This window comes from Anolis carolinensis, chromosome 3 (genome assembly GCF_035594765.1).
Source record: "Anolis carolinensis isolate JA03-04 chromosome 3, rAnoCar3.1.pri, whole genome shotgun sequence".
Classification (NCBI taxonomy): Eukaryota; Metazoa; Chordata; class Lepidosauria; order Squamata; family Dactyloidae; genus Anolis; species Anolis carolinensis.
The window spans coordinates 180,997,753-181,015,811 of NC_085843.1; the positions used below are offsets into that span (position 1 = coordinate 180,997,753).

Sequence of the window (18,059 nt, forward strand, 5' to 3'; positions counted from 1 at the left end):
AGCGGCTTGAGCACCCACTGTTAGCTCCAGCTCCTGTCAACCTAGCAGTTCAAAAACATGCAAATGTGAATAGATCAATAGGTACTGCTCCGGCAGGAAGGTAACGGCGCTCCATGCAGTCATGCCGGCCACATGACCTTGGAGGTGTCTACGGACAACGCCAGCTCTTTGGCTTAGAAATGGAGATGAGCACCAACCCCCAGAGTGAGACATGACAGGACTTAACGTCAGGGGAAACCTTTACCTTTTACTGCTGTTTTAGCACAGTACGTTTTGATCTGTGTTGAAGAAATATCCCACACTTTGGGTGCTACTTCCATTTACAGTGAAGAATGGGCTGCTGCTGAAAATGGCAGTCCTGTGTGTGTGATGCCCTCCCTATAACCATTTGCTCAATTTCATTGCAGGATGTGTGTGTTCCATTTCAGCCGCAACTGATAAGGTGGAACAGGCGTGACAGAAGGTCATGGAGTAACTTGTACAGGAAGTTACGGAGGGGAGAGAAGAACTCAATCTGGGGCTACTGTTTTCAGTGCCAACTCCACATTCTTTGAGACATATTCTATGGGAAATATAGGATTTTCCTAGGAGACTCTAAAATATCTCATGCTGAATGTGCAAGGGGAGGGCAGTCTGCAGGAACGGCAAGTATTTTCTGAGGTTTTCAGTGTTCTCCAGGTTAAAAAATAAAATAGGAGAAGCAGCACAGTGGAAGTGTTGGAATCACCGACGCCTTAAAGGGCCAGACTTAAAAGTGACTTCAAAACAGAGTTTATTGAAACAAAAGGAAAATAACACAGAGATACTTAAATGCAGTTCCACTGGTCAAAATTCAAAAACCCAAACCAGACCCGGTCCAAAAGGTAAACCAAAATGTAATCCAGATTAACTGGATGCAAAGAGCAACAAGTCAAACAAAGCGCTCTAAGGCAAAACAAAAAGGCACAGTACACAAATGGTTAACAAAGGGAGTTGCAAGAAGAGAAGCGTCGTCGGCCGAAGTCCAAGGTCGAAGCAGGAGGAATCCAAAACAGCGTTGCTCCAGTGTCCCCAGAAGCAGCGTCTTTAGCCAAACCAGTTCAGGTCCAAACTGCAGATCCGAGTCCAACGCCGACCATGAAACAGGCAGCAGAAAGACTACAAGAAACTTTCCCAATACACAGCACACGAACGCACATCAACACCTTGCCTTCTGCAAAGACCCCTCATCTCTGAACCCATTTTTATCTACAAATCACCATTAGAAGATGAACTGACCACCACCCCATCACCATCCCCCGCAGCTGCTCCCAGCTCTTCATGTGAATTTCCTTGACTCTCCCTTCCCATTCCTCCATCTCCTGTCAAGACTTAGATCCCCCAAGAATCAGTTGGATCCCCTGATTGCCAGTCTTCACTCCCAGAGAACCCCATAAAGGTATCACTAGTTATTGGTGCCTCACAAATAGCATGCACTTCTTTTATCTTAGTCCAATCCATGGTGTCTCCTTCTTCTCCTTCACTCATTGATCCATCATCCCCAGAGAATCCCTCAAACGACTCCTCATCTGTAGATGTTGTAAGTATGTCCCGGATCCTCTTTCTCTGCTGCTCATCATCAGATTCCTGCTCCCAAGTAACCCTTTTTCCCCTTCTGGCACCTATACTACTGTTTGTAACATTACTCACAGGCTCTACTACAACAGGAAGAGAGAAGTTACATCTCTCACCTGGAAATACAGTCATTGCACTTTGCACTGCTGAAGTGTCACAGGACCTTATCCCATATGAGGGGAATAGCATCATGTTATCATGCGTTTAGTCCTGTAGCATTGCAAATCATTGTTCCATTATTAATTACTTGTCACATTTTATCTGATTTTGCTGGTTTCTCCATTACTAACCATTTTCATCCTTATCCCATAGGTGAGTGGATTTGCGCTCCCTCCCTTTTTAAAAAAGGGGTCTTATTATGACATCACAAGGGATCAAACTCTTGCGATATTGAGATTTGCATTTTAAAGGGATAGAAAAAGCAGAAAACCTCGCTATTAACGGCAAATAAAAATAGTGATCTACTAAAGTAGCAATATTTCTTCAGGAGTTTTTTTAATTACCAAAAAGAATCGAGCCGCTCATTATGGCAGAGTACTGGGGACTCGCTGCTGGTTAGTAGGTTTTGCTCACAGGACAGCCCATTTGCCCACATCATAGATTGGATTCAATGTGAGAGATTCTGACAGCTCCTACCCCACATGTTCTTGTACCTTTGAAATCGAATATCCTGGTCCAGAAGATTATCTAAGACCATCTTCTCCTCCCCCTTTTTAATGACTGCTTCTGACGTTGAAATAATGAAGCATGTTGGAGTTGACAGGTTCCCCTGCATCATGGGAGAAGCTTCATCATAAATTGTACCTTTAATGGATTACAACTGTTGTAAAATGAGGGTGGGTGGTATGGGGGGGGGGGGAATAAGGTGACAGATTTAAGATAAATGAGGCCCTGTAGTAATTATAGTATTGTAGTAATTTCAGGCAAAAATGGGCATGATCAAAAACAAAGATGGCAGGGACCTAACAGAAGCTGAAGAGATCAAGAACAGGTCGCGAGAATATACAGAAGATCTGTATAGGAAGGATAATAATATAGAGGATAGCTTTGACGGTGTGGTGAGTGAATTAGAACCAGACATCCTGAGGAGTGAGGTTGAATGGGCCTTAAGAAGCATTGCTAACAACAAGGCAGCAGGAGATGACGGGATCCCGTCAAAATCTTGGAAGGTGAAGCTGTCAAGGTGATGCATGCCATATGCCAGAAAATATGGAAAACATAAGATTGGCCATCAGATTGGAAAAAAATCAATTTATATCCCCATACCAAAAAAGGGAAATGCTAAAGAATGCTCAAACTTCCATAGAGTGGCACTTATTTCCCATGCCAGTAAGGTAATGCTCAAGATCCTGCAAGGCAGACTCCAGCAATACATGGAACGAGGGTTGCCAGATGTCCAAGCTGGGTTCAGAAAAGGCAGAGGAACAAGAGACCAAATTGCCAATATCCGCTGGATAATGGAGGAAGCCAGAGAGTTTCAGAAAAACATCTACTTCTGCTTTATTGACTATTCTAAAGCCTTCGACTGTGTGGATCATAATAAACTATGGCATGTTCTTGGTGGTATGGGGATACCAAGTCACCTTGTCTGTCTCCTGAGAAATCTGTATAAAGACCAAGTAGCCACAGTAAGAACAGATCACGGAACAACAGACTGGTTCAAGATTGGGAAAGGAGTGCAGCAGGGCTGCATACTTTCACCCTCCCTATTCAACTTGTACGCAGAACACATCATGCGACATGCGGGGCTTGAGGAATCCAAGGCTGGAACTAAAATTGCTGGAAGAAACATTAACAACCTTAGGTATGCAGATGATACCACTCTGATGGCCGAAAGTGAGGAGGAGGTGAGGAGCCTTATCACCAAGTTGAAAGAAGAAAGTGCAAAAGCTGGGTTGCAGTTAAATGTCAAGAAAACCAAGATCATGGCAACTACACCTATTGATAACTGGCAAATAGAGGGAGAAAACGTGGAGGCAGTGACAGACTTTATATTTCTAGGCGCAAAGATCACTGCAGATGCAGACTGCAGCTAGGAAATCAGAAGATGTTTACTTCTTGGGAGGAGAGCAATGGCCAACCTTGACAAAATAGTGAAGAGCAGAGACATCACACTGGCAACGAAGGTCTGCATAGTCAAAGCAATGTATTCCCCATAGTAACCTATGGATGCGAGAGCTGGACCATAAGGAAGGCTGAGCGAAGGAAGATAGATGCTTTTGAACTCTGGTGCTGGAGGAAAATCCTGAGAGTGCTTTGGACCGCAAGAAGCTCCAACCAGTCCATCCTCCAGGAAATAATGCCCGGCTGCTCACTGGAGGGAAGGATATTAGAGGCAAAGCTGAAGTATTTTGGCCACATCATGAGGAGACAGGAAAGCTTGGAAAAGATCATGATGGTGGGGAAAATGGAAGGAAAAAGGAAGAGAGGCCAACCAAGGGCAAGATGGTATCCTTGAAGTGACTGGGTTGACCTTGAAGGAACTGGGGGCAGTGATGGCTGACAGGGAGCTCTGGCGTGGACTGGTCCATGAGGTCACGAAGAGTCAGAGACGACTGAACAACTGAGCAGCAGCAGTAATTATGAGGCTTATACTGCCTGCTTTATGGCATATTCCCTTAGACCAGGGGTCCTCAAACTTTTTAAGTAGGGGGCTGGTCCACAATCCTTCAGACTGTTGAGGGGCCGAATTATCATTTGAAAAAGAAATACGAACAAATCCTTATGCACACTGCACATGTCTTATTTGTAGTGCAAAACAACAACAACAACAATGAAAGAACAATAAAATATTTAAAAATGAAAACAATATTAACCAACATAAACCTATCAGGATTTCAATGGGAAGTGTGGGCCTGCTTCTGGCCAATGAGATAGTCAAGTTAATTAGGATTATTGTTGTTGTGTGCCTTCAAGTCATTTCAGACTTTGGGCGAGCCTAAGTCTAAAATTATTTATTTATTCATTTCCTACATTTATATCCCGCCCTTCTCACCCCGAAGGGGATTCAGAGCAGCTGTATGTACATACAATATATTATATTATTAGCATAGCACAATATTAGCATTATATATTACTATATTGAACTATACCACTATACTGTAATATTATATGTAATATATAACATGTAATTAATATTATTATATGGTATTATTATTAGTATTACATTGTATAACATGATAATATTATCAATATCATATGTATATATAATATATTATATTATTAAAACTGATATAAAATATTATATTATAAATGAGGGTAAATGACCTTGGAGGGCCGCATCCGGCCCCCGGGCCTTAGTTTGGGGACCCCTGCCTTAGACCAATGGTTCTCAACCTGTGGGTCCCCAGATGTTTTGGCCTTCAACTCCCAGAAATCCCTAGAGCTGGCAAACTGGCTGGGATTTCTGGGAGTTATAGGCCAAAACATCTGGGGACCCACAGGTTGAGAACCACTGCCATAGACTATCAACTCTATCATTATGTCTGGAATCACTCCAAAACAGAATGCCTTCAAATTTGCACCACATATGCAAAATCCAGCACCAAAAAAAAAATAGCAGGAAGATGCCCCCCCCCTCCAGCACTGGTCACAGTTGGGCAATACATACTAGCAGCAATGCAATAATGGAGGTCACTATGCTAGTAAGTTACCCCAATCCCTGATCATGCAAATGGTACAGGATAGTACCACCATGCAATAAAGTCCTAAAACAAATCTATGTGAGCTATGTGACTTTGATTCAATGATATGTCAATGGTTAGTCTGTGATCCACCCGAAGACAAAATAGGTTTGAAAAGGGAAGCAAACAGCTGTAAAGAGCTCGTGAACATGATGGAAAGTTAGGAAGAAAAGCAGGGGAGGAGGCACCCTGGAAAACTGGTGTTGAGTGACAGCTCCCATTCTGTGAGAAAGAATGAAAAGAAACGTAAGGAAAGGAAATAAAGTTAAAGCAAGTTAAGGAAGATCTTGGATCTTTGGAATGGGTTACACACACACAAAACACTTCAGAACAAACCCAGGAATTTCACAGCAGTTTAGATCCCCAAAGCGTATCAGGGTAGCCAAAATGCTACTATTAAAGTATCTGTAAATAAATTGAACTCTATTCCTGCTACAAATAGATGTTTACTGTTAGATTCTGAGGAGCTTTCAATGGCTGATGGCTTCATTCAGTAGTCACCTTTCCAGGATGCTCATCTCTGGGGTCAAGTGCAATTTTATTGTTAAACTTCCTGTTTAACCATTTTCAGAAGCAAGAATATTAAGAACGAAAACAGGAGTATACATTAAACCACTGCCTCCTGACTTCTCTAACTGCTATATTTTTGAACAGTTTATTAAAATAAATAACCACATAACTTACATTAAACAAACCTTTGCTGCTTTCATGCTGAATTGCCTGGAAAAGCTCCAAAGCTTAGCAAATTCCTCTGGCTCAAATTTGCAGTAGAGGAAATTGCAGTTTAATGATGAAGTAGATAGGTGTGGGAATGGGGAGTGAAAGTGACTTTACAAACACGTCCAATTATATTCCATATTGCTTCTAACAAGATCAATACGGGAACTCACAAAGAGTGGCAAGATTTTCTTTCAGTCCGATTTTGAGAGTGCACCCATATTTTATTGATATTTCTGCTACAAACTGGCTCCCAAGCCCACATGTTTACAAAAGAGCTCTAATAATTTTTAGAGAATCCATTATACCATTTATGCTATTAAAAATAAAGGCTTCCTCTCTACTTTTCAAATATTCCAGACTGGGTTTTCTGCAGACTTTCAGCACTCTCACTGACTTCCCCACCACCAATGAAGTCGACTGAATTTTACTTGGTGATTAATTGATATTATTAACTCTTGTTTTATTGTCTTACTGTGTTTCATTTTTTTTGTATACTGTTCAGTGTATTTATGCTGTTGTTTTTGTAAATTGTGCTAGTCGGGCCTTGCCCCATGTGAGCCTCCCCAAGTCCCCGTGGGGAGATGGTGGTGGGGTATAAATAAAGTATTATTATTATTATTATTATTATTATTATTATTATTATTACCTCAAAGAAAATCCTTGGAAAAGCTTCTGGTTTTTTAAAAATGCAACAAGACAGTAACGAGTGCACTTCTGTACAATTTAAATTTGTACAATTTAATTTTCAAAATCTTCACATTTTCACAGATATGAAATGGCCACAGTGGCACAATGGGTTAAACTCTTGTGCTGATGAACTGCTGACCTGAAGGTTGGCAGTTCGAACCTGCAAGACAGAGTGAGCTCCCGTCTTTCAGCCCACGTTCCCGCCAACCTAGCAGTTCAAAAACATGCAAATGTGAGTAGATAAATAGGTACCGCTTTGGCAGGAAAAGAGATGCGCCAAGCAATCTTGCTGGGCACATGACTAGGAGGTGACAGTGCAGGCTCTTTGGCTTGAAAATGAAGAAAACCTCCACTTATGCAACGTACAATGCAGTCGGCCTTTTAGTAGCCAATGTTTTCAATATATTGAGATATTTTGGTGCTAAATTTATACATTACTACATTACGTTATTGTGTATTGAACTGCTTTTTCTGTCGATTTGTTGATGATGATGTTTTGGTGCTTAATTTGTAAAATCATAATGTATTTTGATGTTTAATAGGCTTTTCCTTAGTCCCTCCTTATTATCCAACATTTTCACTTATCCTACGTTCTGCCAGTCCGTTTATGTTGGATAAGTGAGACTCTATTGTATCAGCTGAAAATACCTCACTGTCCTGTAGCTGGCAAGAAAAATTTTGCAGTTTCTCATTCTTGTGCACAGCAATAAGACAGGAGAGGATTTATTTTTTCAGGTAGGAGCAACCAGAGGATTAATAGGCTCTCTATTACATAGTTCATTTACACTAACTTTGGTTGCAATTACAAAATCAGGGGTGCAGGGAGGAGAATCCCATTGACAACAATGATATATACTTCGGGGTAAACTTGAATAGGTATTGTATTGCTAGTTTCAGTAGATGTGACACTGGGGGTTTAAATGTTCATTGCTCATTGCCACACTGTGACAGATTCTCTTCTGGCAAACTTATTACTGCCACCAATGAGTGACAAATGACATCTACTAGTAATCTCATCACCAAATGTGACAGAAATCATTCCACTGCTGATTCACCATTATTTTTATTTCAATTCCACAACCCTCCTAGAATATGCATAATAATAATAATAATAGTATTTCCATGGTTATCGTGACATGACATATTAAATTATGATGTCACTGGGTTTATATTCTGATGTGACAAGTCCTCTTGAATTCTATGTCACCCTGGGGGTTCAATGTACTCATTCATTATACCTGGTAACATCTGGATAAAGGAGCTATTCAAGGTGCTGAACCTATTTGGGAATAGGCAAGCTGGATAGTTCGAAGTACAGGCCAAACCCAAAGGGAAATTCAACACCTTCTAAAATGAGTGCCAGCACTTGGCACTGATTCATTCCCTCCTTTTCTGGGAGTTATATTAGACTTTAGGAATAAATTGGGCATAGGTAAAAAGGATAAAGGTTTCCCCTGACGTAAAGTCCAGTCGTGTCCGACTCTGGGGGTTGGTGCTTATCTCCATTTCTAAGCCGAAGAGCCGGCGTTGTCCGTAAACACCTCCAAGGTCATGTGGCCAGCATGGCTGCATGGAATGTCGTTACCTTCCCACCAGAGCAGTACCTATTGATCTACTCACATTGGCATGTTTTCGAACTGCTAGGTTGGCAGAAGCTGGAGCTAACAGCGGGCGCTCACTTCGCTCCCCGGGTTTGAACCTGGGACCTTTCAGTCTGCAAGTTCAGCAGCTCAGCGCTTTAACACATTGAGGCTCCAAATTGGGCATATCTCAAATTTATTCAATGTGAAGCAATCACAACAATGTTTACTGTAAATGTACTTAAATCCTAAGAAAAAGAAATGTTTTGTTCAGTGCTTGTTACCTTAATTTTCAAGAAACTACCTCAAAACTATTGGATTGATTCTTCTGCTAATCAATTTCCCAATAGTTTCCTAGCTGTTGAGCTATTTTGTCTGCTTGTCCAACTTTGTGGGATTCTTTTAGGCTTGTTCTTCCTGAGACCGTGGTGGAGGTCCTTGGGGCTGTGAGGGCAACCACGTCGGCTCTGGACCCTTGCCCGTCTTGGCTAATTAAATCGGCGAGGGAGGGGCTGGTTGATTGGTTTGTGTTGATCATTAATGCATCGTTGGAGCAAGGGGTTTTTCCATCTTATCTGAAACAAGCCGTGGTTCGTCCACTCCTTAAAAAGGTTTCCCTTGACTCCACGGTGCTGAACAATTTCAGACCAATCTCCAACCTCCCTTTCTTGGTTAAGGTGCTGGAGCGGGTGGTTGCCTCCCAGCTCCAGGGCTTTCCAGATGACATCAACTACCTAGATCAGTCACAGTCTGGTTTCAGGCCTGGTCACGGCACCGAGACAGCCTTGGTCGCCTTGGTGGATGACCTCCGTAGAGAGCTGGACAGGGGGAGTGTGATCCTGTTGGTTCTCTTGGACATCTCAGCGGCTTTCGATGCCATCGATCATGGTATCCTTCTGGGACGACTCTCTGGGATGGGTCTCGGGGGCACGGTTTTGTCGTGGCTCCGATCCTTCCTGGAGGGTCGATCCCAGATGGTGAAGCTGGGAGACGCCTGCTCGGACCCCTGGCCTTTGAGCTGTGGGGTCCCGCAAGGTTCTACTCTGTCTCCCATGCTCTTTAACATCTACATGAAACCGCTGGGAGAGGTCATCCGGAGTTTTGGAGTTGGGTGTCACCTCTATGCAGATGACGCACAACTCTACTACTCTTTTCCACCTAATTCCAAGGAGGCCTCTCGGGTGCTGGACGAGTGCCTGGCTGCTGTGTCTATCTGGATGAGGAGGAACAAGCTGAAGATCAATCCCGACAAGACAGAGGTCCTCCTGGTCGATCGTAAACCTGACCGGGGTATAGGGTGGCAACCTGTGCTGGACGGGGTTACACTCCCCCTGAAGCCACAGGTCCGCAGTCTGGGAGTCCTCTTGGATTCATCGCTTACGCTTGAGGCTCAGGCGTCGGCGGTGTCTGGGAGGGCCTTCGCACAATTGAGACTCGTGCGCCAACTGCGACCGTACCTCGCGAAGGCTGATCTGGCCGGGGTGGTCCATGCCTTGGTCACCTCCAGACTGGACTACTGTAATGCGCTCTACGTGGGGCTGCCCTTGAAAATGGCTCAGAAGTTCCAACTGGTCCAACGAGCGGCAGCCAGGATGTTAACTGGGGCCCCTTACAGAGAGAGGTCAACCCTCCTGTTCAAGGAGCTCCACTGGCTGCAATTTATTTTCCGAGCCCAATTTAAGGTGCAGGTGCTTACCTACAAAGCCCTGAATGGTTTGGGACCATCCTACCTCCGTGACCGCATCTCTGTCTATGAACCCACACGTTCACTTCGGTCATCTGGAGAGGCCCTGCTCGTGATCCCGCCTGCGTCGCAAGCGCGGTTGGTGGGGACACGAGACAGAGCCTTCTCCGTGGTGGCCCCCCGACTCTGGAACACCCTCCCCAAGGATCTTAGACAGCGCCCCTACAATGGCAGTCTTCAGAAAGAACTTGAAGACCTGGCTATTCCAATGTGCCTTCCCAGATTAATAGGAAATCTCCAATACCAAGTCCCATAAGCACTTTATTAGAATAAAGATCGCATATCGCACTCTGCACTTGCCCTATAAGCCTTATATATCACCTGTCACATCAGCACTTTTAATCCTGTATCCATTACTCTGGCCCGGCCCAGTTCTATTGTGTTTTAGCGTATTGTTATTGCTTGTGGTTTATACTGTTTTAATTCTTTTAATTTGCCTTTGTTTGTATTTTTATATTGTGTGTTGAGGCCTTGGCCTTTGTAAGCCGCATCGAGTCCTTCGGGAGATGCTAGTGGGGTACAAATAAAGTTTAATAATAATAATAATAATAATAATAATAATAATAATAATAATGGTCCCAGTTGCATTCACAAAACATGAACAGATATTTTAACTGAGAGCCTACCAGGTCAACTCAATAAGAATTAAGAGAAGTCTCAATTCACTGGGAAAGACTAGTATGGAGAGTTATCAAAACAAACCAGGAGCAGGTTCTATGGCTTTGTTCAGACAGTCACAAACATTTTGACAGCTACATTCTGCACCCGTTGAAGTTTTTAAACCATCTGCAAAGTCAGCCCCATGCAAAATGAATTATAGTATAGGGGCCGCGGTGGTGCTAAACCACTGTGGTTAAACCACTGAGCTGCTGAACTTGCTGACTGGAAGGCTGGTGGTTCAAATCCACAGGATGGGGTGAGCGCCCGCTGTTAGCCCCAGCTCCTGCCAACCTAGCAGTTCGAAAACATGCAAATGTGAGTAGATCAATAGGTATTGCTTTGGCGAGAAGGTAACGGCACTCCATGCAGTCATGCCGGCCACATGATCTAGGAAGTGTCTACAGACAGTCCAAGCCCTTTGGCTTAGAAATTGAGATGAGCACCAAACCCCCAGAATCAGAGCCAGAAGGGGAAACCTTTACCTTTATCTGTGTTGAATGTTTGCCTTGTGTCTGTGTTTGCTTGAATACACCTTGAGTCCCCTCAGGGAGATAGGGCGGAATACAAATTAAGTGTTATTATTATTACTATTAGTCTATCCTTGGTGTCGTTTGTCCATAGATAATTGACTCACTAAACCTAAGTGTTGAGGAGGATTTATGGTAGTAAATAAAACTCTTGTACATGAAAATTAATCTTAAATTAATCAAGAAACAGAAGCATATAATGAGACTATAATATAGAAGTATAAAATAGTAACTATAAACTGAGATTAATAGTTAAAAGCCTATATTAGCAGCAATAAGATTAGAACAATACTTCAGAGGTTATGTTATCTGTCAGCAATTAGGAGGATAACAACAATAGAAAAAGGTTTGGTTTTTTTTTACTCTAACTTAATTAGCAGATTTTAACTTAAATTTAACAGATAAGAAAAAAGATGTTTATATAATTTGGACGACCTTAGCTACTAACATTGGATGATGCTGTTTACTCAAGACATCTGTGGTTTACTTGGTAAGACTCTGAAGTTGATGCCTTCTAAGAGTTGTTACTCAAATGCTTCCAAAAAGTGTGAAAGTGCTTATCATTTGAGAATAGTCAAGGGAAGCACCAATTGGGAAGAGGATGATCAATTTAAGATTAAACGTATAATCAATCCCACTTTCTTTTGTACAGTATTTATTTACTGTTTTTACCTGAATGTAAAGCACATCTCTCTTTTTTTTGGCTTAATTGTTTAGCCAAAATGGAAATGCACATGACATTTGATGGCGCATTACAATTATGCATCAAAAGTGCCTGTGCTATTCCGTCAGGCTGAGCCTAACAAATTCACTAGCCTTGGCCTCTCTCCCCAAGCCCTTTCTCCTTCACCTCTTAGCTGAGAGATGAAGAAGAAATAGCATCCCTTCCATCCCCAAGCCCCTTCTCCTTCACCTCTCTGCTGAGTGACGGAGAAATTGTGCCTCTGCCCAACCCAAGCCCTTTCTCATTTGTGTTATTTATTTATTTATTTATTTACAGCATTTATATTCCACCCTTCCCACCCCGAAGGGGACTCAGGGCGGATCACATTACACATATAGGCAAACATTCAATGCCCTTTAACATAGAACAAAGACAAAACAAACATAGGCTCCGAGCGGGCCTCGAACTCATGACCTCCTGGTCAGAGTGATTCATTGCAGTTGGTTGCAGCTGGCTTGCTCTCCCGCCTGCGCCACAGCCCGGTATTTCAGCTCAAAGCCCTGGCGGAAGGGCTCTGCTTCTCCTTCCTTCCTTTAACAAATCCTTTTTTGTAATGTGCACCTTAAAATTGAAGTGCACATTACATTCAATGGTGCATGAGACTCACGTAAATACGGTAATATTCTCCTGTGTTTCCTGTGACTGAACTGATTTGAAGCTCTGCTATTGTTTTGCCTGGGAACCTTTGCAAGACTTTGACATTTCAAAGAAATAGTGGACTGACTTGGAGCTGCTAGCACGTTATCACAAAGCAAATGTAGTGAAAGGCTAAGGTGCCAATGCAATTGTTAGCTGCTCCACGAAGCATGACATCAGAGGCTTGCTGACACTGTTTGATCCTCCAGTATGTGTTAGCCTAATGCTCATGGCATTAAATATCACAGTGTTGTCAAGTTTACATGGGCAAAAGCAGGATGAAGCTCTGCTTATCAGATATTTCTACAAGACTCAACTACTCCCTGCAACTGATTCTCTGGAAGGTATTACATTTAAGCAGGAAATATGAAATGCACAAATATAATATGGGCAACACCTGATGTGATATCCATACACATGCATAGATTTGGAGTTCTCAGCTGACTACAAACTAAGGTAAAGGTTTTCCCTTGACATTAAGTCCAGTTGTGACCGACTCTGGGGGTTGGTGCTCATGTCCATTTCTAAGCCGAAGAACCGGCGTTGTCTGTAGACACCTCCAAGGTCATGTGGCCGGCATGACTGCATGAAGCACAGTTACCTTCCTGCCGGAGAGGTACCTATTGATCTACTCACATTTGCATGTTTTCGAACTGCTATGTTGGCAAGAGCTGGAGCTAACAGCAGGCGCTCATTCCGCTCCCGGGATTTGAACCTGGCACCCTTTGGTCCATAAGTTCAGCAGCTCAGCGCTTTAACGCACTGTAAACATGAGTCAATTTTGCCCCAGCAGCAAAACAAAAAATATAATGCTGGACTGCATAGCTATAGTGTCCAATTGAGAGAAATAACAGTACTACTCTATGCTACTTTCATCAGGCTTCACTTGGAATCTGTCTACAGTTGAGGACACCACTATTCACAGAGGATATTGACTCTTCAGGAAGGATATTGACAAGCTGAAACATGTCCAGGAGAGGACAACTAAGGCTTATCTACACTGGCCACTTAGTTAGTTGTAGGTGAGGAGCAGCCCTATAGCGTCACACATCAAATGAGAATGATCCATGGTGATGTGAGGCACAACCATTATAATGTGTCCTTGCCTATAGTATTAAACACCCAAATTCTGATTCAAAATTTGGGCTTTCCCCTGGCCTAAGGCCAGAGGAGACAGGTGAGTTGGTTCTGAAATGGAACCAGCCACAATTACTCCCACAGTCATCCCACGTTCCTTGATTTCAGGTGACCTGGGGACACAGAGTGGCAATTTCTTTTCCCCTTCACCCCCCATTTCATGGCAGTCTCCAGCCACCACACAACAACTACTTGTTTCCTCTCGCTTGCCCTGACATCGGCTGGAGAGCACTGGGAGAGGGCAGAAGGAAGGAGTAAGGATTTCCTCTTCTTTCCCCCTCCCTCAGTACCCCGTTGCTCAGAATGGGCTGTTGGTTCTTCTGTTGCTTTGACCTGGGAACCAGAAGAGCCTCTCTCACTCCCCCTGCCCTTCCCATAATGACCTGCAAATTAGCCTGTATAATAACAAGATCTCACAATCACTAACACTAGCTTCCCATTACAACAAGACCTATCCTGTTGCAATACAGACTCCTTAAAGCGCCAGACCAGACTTTAGGAAAAATACAGTTTATTAGTTCACAACCAAAAGGAGCCCAAAAACAAACTCCAAAGAACACTTAAACTTCAGTGTGAAACACAGAATTCCCAGCAACCAAAACAAACCCCAGACCCTGGAAAATAACCTGGATTTAACCGGAGTATAATCCGGTTTAAAAACAAACTATGTAAAACAACAAAGAAGGCACTCCAATTCCCAGCAGGACATCAGCAAGCAGGAATAGACGACCAGCAGGGGCCCGAAGACATCTGTCGAAGTCACTCAAATACAGTGTCGACGTCGTTGAGTCCAATCCGGTCAGAGAAGGAGAAGTCAGCAATACGAAATCCAGTCTGAGTCAGAGAAGAAGTCAGCAATACGAAATCCAGTCCAGGTCAGAGAAGGAGAAGTCAGCAATACGAAATCCAGTCTGGGTCAGAGAAGTCAGCAATATGAAATCCAGTCCAGGTCAGAGAAGGAGAAGTCAGCAATACGAAATCGAGTCCAAGTCATACACAGACCCAAAGTGTAGAATGCATAGTCTTTTCAGTGCTTTCTAGTCAGAAATGCCACTCTCCAAAAATGTGTTTTTAAAAATATTTATATGTATTTGTTTATTTCTTTTTGCTATTATTTTAGTAAGCAAAATCACTTTTACTACCTCCACTATTGATACTTCAGCCTTACTACCTCCACTTTTTATTCTATTCTGCCTGAAGAACTTCCTCAGAGAACATTTGGTCATCTTCATCATAAGGCCTTTGGAAACAATTGGGGTGAGATGCTCATGTTATTTTGCAGGAAGGAAAGAATTGAGGCAAAGACTCACCATCCTATTCATTTTTAGGAGCAGTTCCCTTGAATCCATTTAAGAATCCATTTCTTATTTACATTATTCAGATGCCTCCTTCTGTTGTCAAAGTTCCCTCCCGCTGGCTTTGCTAACAGCTTCTTTCTGGCACAGAAGGACCAGAGGGACTCTGAATGGAAGGTGCATTTTGTATGCTCCACTTCAATGTTGCCTTAAACCAGAGGAACTTCATATGATGTTTTTGGATTTGTTTGTGCATATAAATGTTCTCCCTTTATTTAGGCTAACAAAGGGTTTTCAAAACATTGCCTGTTGTTGCTAAGATGCAGGTCCTTCGAATGCAATTTTCGAAAAAGACAAAGATGCTTGAACATCTGGTTATCTTCCATAGCTGCCTCCAGTGACCATGAAAATGAGATACATAAATTCGGAAAGGGAGGGGCTTGCATCCTAGTTACATATTGTTTCTCTTTTCTTCCCATGAAGTATTTTAGATAATTTCAGTTTCTTTCTAATGTTTGTGGCTCTACAAACATAATCTGTGTGTTTTGCCTTATGAAATCCCATACAAATCCATCACTTTGAAGCATTTGCACAGTGTTTTGGAGAAATGCTTTTGTTCATGCTGTACAAGAGGAAACATTGTTCCCCCATCATCCCTGTATGCATGCAGTATCCCTCTATTTTCACATACATCTTGTGAGGATGAATCCACATGGTAATGTTAATGCAGTTTGACACCACTTGAACTGATGAATCAATGCTATGGAATCTTGGGATTTGAAGTGTGGTGGGGCACCAGAACACTTTGGCAAAGAAAGTTAAATACTTTATTAAACTACACATCCCATGCTTTCATAGTACTGAGCCAAGGAAGTTAAACTGGTGTCAAACAGCATTCATTCTACAATGTAGATACGCCCTGAGATGATTTTAAGGACCTCATCAGATAGCTCTTTGTAAAATGGGAAACAGCAGGGGAAATAAAGTGGCAGCAAATTGAACCATCTCGCTGTGTTCCCTACCATCAGAGCTTCCTTCTGCAAGGAAGAGAAATGGTCTGCAATATGGAGCCCATTTGAAAGTGGTCATGTATACCCTCTCGCACTGCAAATCCTGTTATTGCCCCACAAGTGTGGGAGAGAGAAAATGTGTGCACTCAACTAAATCTCATTCCTGCATCCTTCTGAAGAATCAATATGGAGCAAATGAGATCTGCTATGACGGGAAAACCCAGGTTGGGGCTCAGAGCTGGCGCTGCCAAGGAAGCTACAAAAGCTCCTATACATTTCTCTGAAGCTCTTCCTAGCCTCTCTCCATTCTCCTCTGCTACAAGACAAAATTGTGAGTGACATATCCCTTTTCCTGTACCCACCACACTAGCCTGCAACCTTCAGACACAATGAAGGACTCTGTTGATTGTCTGTGCTGATTCCAGTTCAGTTCTTCATGCGGAATGAAATAGGTTACAATCTTGGTTGAGTTCTTTTTGTCCAGACACACATTTTGTAGTAATAATCAGACAGTGCCCCCCTATTCTCCCCCACTTTAGATTTAACAGGATAATGGCATGAATAAACAATCAGAGCTGCTCATATATGTCCAGACCTTAAACCAGGGGTCCGCAAACTTTTGAAGCAGAGGGCCGGTCCACAATCCTTCAGACTGTTGTGGGGCCAAATTATCATTTGAAAAAAACAAAACAAATTCCTATGCATACTGCACATGTCTTATTTGTAGTGCAACAACAACAACAACAACGAAAAAACAATACAATATTTAAAAATGAAAACAATTTTAACCAACATAAACCTATCAGGATTTCAATGGAAAGTGTGGGCCTGCTACTGGCCAATGAGACAGTCAAGTTAATTAGGATTGTTGTTGTTGTGTGCCTTCAAGTAATTTCAGACTTTGGCCGAACCTAAGTCTAAAATTAATTATTTATTTACTGCATTTATTTACTACATTTATATCCCACCCTTCTCACCCCGAAGGGGACTCAGAGCAGCTGTATGTACATACAATCTATATATATAAAAGAGTGATGGCATCACGGCAATTCACAAAACAACAAAAGTACAGGCCCCCCAACCTCAAAATTTGACAACATAACCCATCATCCACGCCTCAAGGTTGATACAACAAAAAGAAAAGAAAAATAAAGTCCTAATTAGAGGGAGAGCAATAATTTTTTTTATCCAATTGCTGCCAGTTTAGAGGGCTAATCTCTGCCCACCTGGTTGCCTACCAACCAAGGGACAGCCAGGTTTCAGTTAGGGGACAGGCAGATTTAGGCCTCACTTAGACTTCTTCCACAGATTATCTAATTTGCACTGGATTATATGGCAGTGTAGACTCAAGGCCCTTCCACACAGCTATATAACCCATTTATAATCTTATATTATCTGCTTTGCACTGGATTATCTTAACTCCGCACTACCATATAATCCACTTCAGTGTGCATTTTATACAGCTGTGAAGAAGGGGCCTCATATAATCCAGTTCTGAGCAGATAATATAAGATTAGAAATATACAGTAGAGTCTCACTTATCCAACGCAAACACGCCGGCAGGATAAGTGAATATGTTGGATAATAAGAAGGGATTCAGGAAAAGCCAATTGAACATCAAATTAGGTAATCGTTATACAAATTAAGCACCAAAACATCATATTATACAACAAATTTGACAGAAAAAGTAGCTCCATGCGCAGTAATGCTATGTAGTATTTACAGTAGAGTCTCACTTATCCAACACTCGCTTATCCAACGTTCTGGATTATCCAACGCATTTTTGTAGTCAGTGCTTTCAATATATCGTGATATTTTGGTGCTAAATTCATAAATACAGTAATTACTATATAGCATTACTGTGTACTGAACTACTTTTTCTGACAAATTTGTTGTCTAACATGATGTTTTGGTGCTTAATTTGTAAAATCATAACTTAATTTGATGTTTAATAGGGTTATCCTTAATTCCTCATTATCCAACATATTCGCTTATCCAACGTTCTGCCGGCCCGTTTATGTTGGATAAGTGAGACTCTACTGTACTGTATTTACAAATTTACC

General features: G+C 42.3%; 1 long non-coding RNA gene across 2 annotated transcripts in view; it reads right to left on the minus strand.

Annotated features, from left to right (window-relative positions):
- LOC103279407 (uncharacterized) overlaps positions 1-18,059 on the minus strand; it is a 136,320-nt gene that overhangs the window by 51,066 nt on the left and 67,195 nt on the right. The gene's annotated exons all lie outside the window — the stretch shown is intronic.